The sequence below is a fragment of the Myzus persicae genome, unplaced genomic scaffold, assembly GCF_001856785.1.
Source record: "Myzus persicae strain clone G006 unplaced genomic scaffold, MPER_G0061.0, whole genome shotgun sequence".
Classification (NCBI taxonomy): Eukaryota; Metazoa; Arthropoda; class Insecta; order Hemiptera; family Aphididae; genus Myzus; species Myzus persicae.
In genome coordinates this window covers 410,600-418,253 of record NW_019100615.1, presented here as the reverse complement: position 1 = coordinate 418,253, position 7,654 = coordinate 410,600, and the positions used below count along the sequence as shown (strand labels likewise).

The window sequence follows — 7,654 nt, the reverse complement described above, 5'->3', positions numbered from 1 at the left end:
TTAACGATCCTCATCGATGTAACATACATAGTTGGCAGAGTTTTGAAATCAGGTATTTTTATTTATACTAAAATAATCTTACCTACACTTCTTCGTCTTATTTTCTACTTTTAAGTAAGTACCTCGAAGACCATCACTTTGTATTTAAAACAGAATCTGACATTTTTTCCTTGGCCACAATTTCTATAGTTGATCCTGAAGGAGATGGTATAATTTTATTTTATTAAATTTATGTTCATAAGATTACCGACGATCCCTCTCAATTATGTTACGGAATGTGCCGATGAAAAAATTAATTTACTCTTACCGCGAAAATATACAATAATTACTGGTTATTCCATACGAAAATAAGACCTCATCATCTCATACTTGTTCAACAAAATGTAAAATAAACAAAAACCACTAAAATCATCTCATTTTACTTGTAAACTAATATGAAGTAAAGAATATACCACCTATTGGCTGTTACTTTAAATAATCTATATCAAAAAGTTGCAGTGATTGTTATTTGGGTTTAACACAGACCAACGAGTAACGACTAACCTGATAAGATTATATTATATATTATTCCAGACAAACTTCTCTTACTATTCTAACTCTGAATCTATTTATTTCTCAGTTAATATTATTCTAAGCTTAATTTAAAAACAAAATTATTTCTATATAATACACTCCCAATACCCATCTGCACATATTATGGACCTATACAACTATAGAGTGTGACCAAAAAATTAAGCGCTACCTAACAAAATTAAAACATTCTAGTCATTCGAACTCGGATACTCGGTGTGGATCGCTCTGACTCTCGAATTACTTAAATTTCCTGAAATATTTTAGATCTAACAATATTCCACTATTAACTAAATTTTGTACAGGAAGAAAAATCAAATCTAGACAACTATCAAAGTACTATACCGTTGGGTGCCTGTATTTTTCATATAGGGCAAGTGATGTCAAATTTACAGTTCATATCTCATAAAGTTAAAAAATATAAATTTATATTGAAGCATAATATTTTCCTGAGGATGTTTGATGCATAAAAGTAAATTTAGTTTGAGTGGTTAATTAGTTAAAACTTATAAGTCTTAAAGGCGTTGACGAGTGGAGTAGTGGTCAAACAATACAAATTAAAAATATACATATAATTTATAAAATATAGTTGGTATAGTGTTATTAAAAAATGTCATTGTGTAATCGATATAAATTATTGTGCAAACAAATATTTTTAAAAAACGTTGATAAGTACTTCTTCGAAAAAATGAGTGTTTGGACTTAACTATTAAAATATCCAGTATAAATTATATATTGTCAAAAACTTTTAGATTAGTATCTTTATCTGGGATATCTTACTTATCATTTTTCTCTTCTATTTCTTCTTCTAAATTGGAATTGTGATTAGTGTTGACAATAAATAATAATTTATCATATTCTACCGTTGTACCGGGATTGCTTGTTACATTTACTATGATTTAATGTGATTATATATTTTATCAAAGACAATAATATTCGTAGTATTATATCGATATAATTTATCACCCAATACTCATCAATCGGTTTGAAAATAATAAATAATATTGTAAATTTGATTTGTAAAGTGTTATACTGATTATATTTTGTTTTGGGTACATACTGGTGTGGTCTCAAAAATATTATTTCCCTTTTCTTATATTTCATCTATTACTAATACAATTTTATCACAAACATTATTTGATAATATATATATATATATATATATATAGGTATCTTTATATTTTATGTATATATCATTTTTCTTATTTTTCTTATTTTGTTTTCTTATTATTATAATCAACGTTATTGAATAAAATATATTATAAGCTAAATATTTTTTTAAGACTATATTATAATATTATTTTTTCATCTTTATAATTGATCAATAAATTGGTTGGTTTTAATCTTAAATTATTTTTTTCAATCATAAAATGTTAATAAAAAAAATTAATTATTTACTTGTACTTTGTATGTTTCTATATAATTATGTACAACAGATTAAAGTATAAATTATATTTTATTATGATACTTTGAGCATACATTTATTGGATTATTATCGCCAAGTTATAGGTAGAGTCTATATTATATACCTATAATGTATATCATCTACAATGATCAATAATCATTAAATTATTTATCGCCGTCTTATATAATTATGAAATATATATTATTTTATAACAGTTCAATATCGTAAAATTATTATAAATACCAGAACCTTTTAAATTACAGTACTAATAACAATAATTACATAATCAGCATTTAGCATAAATAATCAAATTCATAAAATACACATTTATTAAATAAAATAAAAAATAAGGTACATATTATAATATATATATATAAATCCAACCAATAACATTAAACTTTACATTAAGTTTTTATGTATTGATAAATAAATAAAACGTGTTCACGGTCGCGGAGCAAAGCTAAGTAAAAAACAAAAATGTACTGATAAACTGACATAAACCCAATTTCAAAAGTGAATATTATTATTGACGGGGAAATGAGCATTTATTTTGATGACTCGAATGTAATCGAGTAGGAGACATCATATCAGAGATCATTCTCTAGTGATATTTTAATAACTTAGACCTTAGTAATTATTTAAAACTGACTATTGTAATTTATACAGTATAGTATTTATAGTTTATACCAATATTATTATTCATAAATTATAAATTGTACACCTCTTCTGAAATTTTAATAATACAACGTTGATCAATAATTTAATGAAGTATAATTTTAAATAATAACAATCGATATAAAGTATAACATATTTTGGTTTGAACAAATAAATAGCATTTAAAAGCAGATATTTGTATCTTATAGTTTAATGAAATCATTAAAATTATATTATTACGTAATAAAAATAAATAGCTTTGTTAAAACGTGTAAATTAACATATCAGTAAAAAAAACTTTTGGTCAAATACTTGAAGGTTAGTTATGTTGGTTCTTGTTTTTTGTTTTTAGTTTTTTCTGTTCTGGTTGATTTGTAAGGCTTTCTGTGGTTGTTGCGTTGATTATTGGCTTATTGCTGTCTTTGACCGTTTCATTTATTAGATTTAATGATTTCAAATTTGGATCACTTAGTTGTATTTTGTTTTGGGGGGTTTTTTGGATTTTATCGATGGTTAGTTAGTGCTTTTGTGGTTAGGTAATGTAGTGTTATTTTTAATTTATGTTTTAAGAGATGAAGAGCTTAGGGGCCCACAAATTGTTTTTGGGTGATTTTGGAGATTTTGGAGAATTCATTTTCTCCCTTCTCTCAATTTCTTTGTACCTTAAATTGTTTAAGATCATATGCCTTGTTCTCGTGAATTGTTAACTGCAATGTGATATCTGAAACTTAGAAAATACATGCTCTCGATAAGCGACTAAAATGATAAACACACGTGAGTCGTCGATGTGAGTTAAACACGTGTTAATGATTTTTATATTTTTGCACAATATCGATTTAATGATATTATGATTTTTCATTCGATTTTGAACATTATTTTTATTTGATATAACAATTTTACATTTTTACGACTTTAATTTTGATTTCTGATTATACAAGGAATCAGTCGTCGTTTGCGTGGCTCCGTAACAGGTATAAAAACGATGTATTAGCTATTTATTGTTATTTATCACCTACATAATATGGACACAATTATATACCTATTAGCTATTATTGAATTTTAAATATTTTTTTTTCGATTTGAATATAAATTTTGAATATCATTAAAACAAATATTTTATTTTGATACGACTTTTGATTTCTTAGATGATTTTTAACGATAATTTGGAATCTATTTCAATCAATATTTTAAATGTTTAAATAAACATTTACTATGTCTTAATTTTATATAATTACAGAATTATATGATTTTATGATACACTTATAATAGCATTTAATGTTATACATTGTGGTGAGAAATCGATATGTTATAAATAGTTCTTTTTGTATATCATACATAATTTTAAGTGACTGAAAATCAAATAATTAACACAAAATGTCTCGGTTTTACATTTTCCAGATATCCGAATTAGGATTGCATCTTATTGTTGGACACATTGCAGCATCGCATGGGCTATACTTGTGTACAGCAGTCAGTTATATGATTTGTCATATGATATGTATTGTATTTTGAAATTATCTGTGTCTACGTAACGTACTATAATTATATTTTAAAATGATTGGATCAATAAAACCCATAAAATTTTAACGTCATTGGAAACCGATGGTGAGGGCGGTAGTAGGGAAGCTTAATATCACTTTATTGTAGACAACGCGATCCAATCGTCTTTCAAACACTCAAATTGTACATTGGCAAAATGATTATGTTCGAGTTGTAAGGTTTTTCAAACGAATTGTCTGTACAGAATGGGGGGAGGACTGACATTTTTAGTAGCTGGCAATAATGCATTTTGTAAAGTCTTTAGGGTTCGTCACGCGCCCCGTATAAGTTTTCTGTTGTCGAAGGGAAAAACAATAATAATAAATCGAATAACTATTGTCACAATCTAAATCGTTCCGCCAAACTATTCTCCCGAGGTGGACCGAAGCCAAACATTTGATAGCACACTAAAATACAATTTGTACGCTCTTTTCGAGGATTTTTTTTTTAAACAATGGCCTTGACCTAAAGCTATCTAAGCCTGTCGATATTAGTTTAACATACACAAACATCAAATGGTACCTATATAAACCTACCTATAATATAATATTATGTACCGATAACGTATTTTGTTTCTCTGAACGATGTAATTATATATTACTTTCAATTAAATTAATCGTTCAACCGTTTTCGGCTTTGACAGAAACAATCAATAAAATTCAATAAACACAAACTATACAATATGGCATTGGTAGGTATAGATGTACATGGTAATACATTGTATATTGCTTTTGAAGGTGGTTTGCAGAAGTATTTTAAGCGTGTTTACGATATTCAATATTACCTATGTAATTTACTGAAATAACTAATTGAATGCTTTGATACTCGGTATTCAACAAAATTAAGTTGCATTTTAAATGTATTTTAACTTTGCATACGCTTTTGTATAATGTATAATTGATATACTCAAAAAATTAATTAGCAAACTTAAAGTGGCTGGTTTGTTGTCGTTTCTAGAAACTATAATAAAATATTCGCCTGTATAATATAATATGATGAGCGGTAACTGAAAGTTTATTTTAAAATACAGAAAATCGCATAGGTTTCATGTAAGCATAAGCCTAAAAACAAACAATAAAGAATTAAAAACTTTCAACGATACTGAAAAGTTACCATTAAAATATTGACCAAAATAATTATTTATGGATTTAAGATTATTTTATTATTAGCGATAAGACCAATAGAAACTTCATAATTGCATTTTTTTTTTTGTAAAAAGTTTTTTTTAACCATTATTAAAAACCAATAAGCAATATAACTAACATAATATGTACGGTAAAAGATATTATATAATAAAATATGCAATCTATTCTAGGGTTATTTTTATTAAAATTGTATTTTCAACTAACTTAACCTAACCATATTATTTTTTTATACATTTATATCAATTAAGTTAACATGACATTTTGACTTACTTGAACAATATATTTTTCAATACATACTATAGTAATATTATTTGTGTTTTATTTATATTTTGGAAATTATTCGACTAAATAAATAATAACTGGAATATTATCACATTTTTTTCATACCTATTACAATTTACATTTTACAGTATTACCAAACCGATACTTACGTCTAATATTATATCTAGTTATTAATGTTATTATATCTATAAGGCTATAAGACATAATTATCTTCACAATATTATTGAACGTTATCAATTTAAGTTTTTCATATATTGTTTATAACTATATGTAATATTATGTCGTATTATATAGAAACATAAGTGAATCATGAATGACGATTTAATTTAATGTTAGATGTGTAATTCGTAGACTATATACCTACCATTTATTATGCCGACAAATAATTAGATGAAAATAATCTATAAATTATAAAAGTATATTATGCCTACCTATATGCATATGTATGTTTAACAGTTTAACTACCTAGTTAAACAGTTTAACTTGATATAGTTAACTAGTTACTTCTTTTTATAATTAACTTAAGAACTTAACTAGGTATAGTTTAATTGAAGGGTTTTTTTGATTGAAAAAAAAACTGAATTTTTGAATGCATTTTATTTACAAATATACCCAAATGGCTAAATTTCTGCAGTAATATAAATAAAACATCGATTATCCCTCTTTTAGTTGAAAAATAAATTCAGGTATAAGTAATATTAACACATGTGGGAAGAGGTAGATTAATGAAATAGTTAATTTGTGTTTATAAGGTTAAGTAAACTATAAAAATGTTATGTAATGTAATTAACACGATTCCCACTGTAATATTTACCGGGTACCATAGTAGGTAAACTATCTATTAAATATTAAGATGAAAATTAATATATAGAAAAATATTCTTATTTTATTTAACTAAGTTAAAAATAAGGTAATCAATTGTTTTTAATAGTCTATCAACTACCTGAGTTACATTAGTAATTGTTAGGTATCACAAACCTATTGAATGTTTAAATAAAACTTTAAAATATTTTTAAAAAATAGCTGAACATTTTATTAAAAATACATGATGTTAATATATTTTATTTAACACTAGCTCTAGTGTTTTAGGCAATAATTTGATATTTGTGTCAATAAAATTACCTACCTAGGTATCTAATTAAGAAAACACTTATTTAAAAAAAAAATTGAGCGATTTAAATTTTTTTTATTATTTTTTATTTTATTATTATTTTTTTATTTTTGATCCAACTGAGAATAAATTAAGTTATTGCGATGTATACTTTAAGTACCCAGTCAAGTTGTTAAGTTAGTTAGAAAATTAACTACTTAACATGGTGAAGTTAAAAAGTTCAAAATAAATGTATCCATTATTTTACCACCTTGGTTACCTACTTAAATAATGTTTGAAAATTATTATGTTATGTCATATCACAATATATTGAAGTAAATTTTACAATATACATGTATATTCGTTCTTGTTCAGTAACATAAATATTGAATAGTACCAAGGTTAAAGTAAATAATGACATAAAATATATTTAAATAGTCTAATCCGCTTAGTTTTCCTCAACCTTCGATAGCTCAGTTGGTAGAGCGGTGGACTGTAGTGGTACCAATTCACAGATATCCATAGGTCACTGGTTCAAATCCGGTTCGAAGGAAATTTTTTGCAATTTTTTTTCATAACTATTACATTAGTATGCCTTCAATAATACAACATAATATCAAACATACTTTAATTATTTACGATCTTTCTCATTTAAAATGCATTTAATTTTTTAATGGTGTTGAATTGTTGAATGTTGACTTATGATATCTACTGGCTACTACCTAATTGTATCGTTGTATTCATAATATAATATTACAATTTGCATTTTGCAACCAAACATTTTTAACTATTAAAACAGATAAATTTGTTAATTACTATGAAACCTATAACTTCTAGAGTTCAAGTACCTACAAACAATAATAAGTTATGAGAAATGTCAACAACAACTATTATATTTCTACATATTATGTCATACCACTTAATATTATTAATAATATTTTTAGGAAATCCAAAAAACGTATCATTATA

General features: G+C 25.1%; 1 non-coding gene across 1 annotated transcript; it reads left to right on the top strand.

The window, feature by feature from the left end:
* Positions 1–7,147: 7,147 nt before the first annotated feature.
* Positions 7,148–7,238, top strand: Trnay-gua. Its single transcript is given in 2 exon segments — positions 7,148–7,184; positions 7,203–7,238. It is a non-coding gene; the product is annotated as a tRNA-Tyr (tRNA).
* The last annotated feature ends 416 nt before the right edge of the window (positions 7,239–7,654 follow it).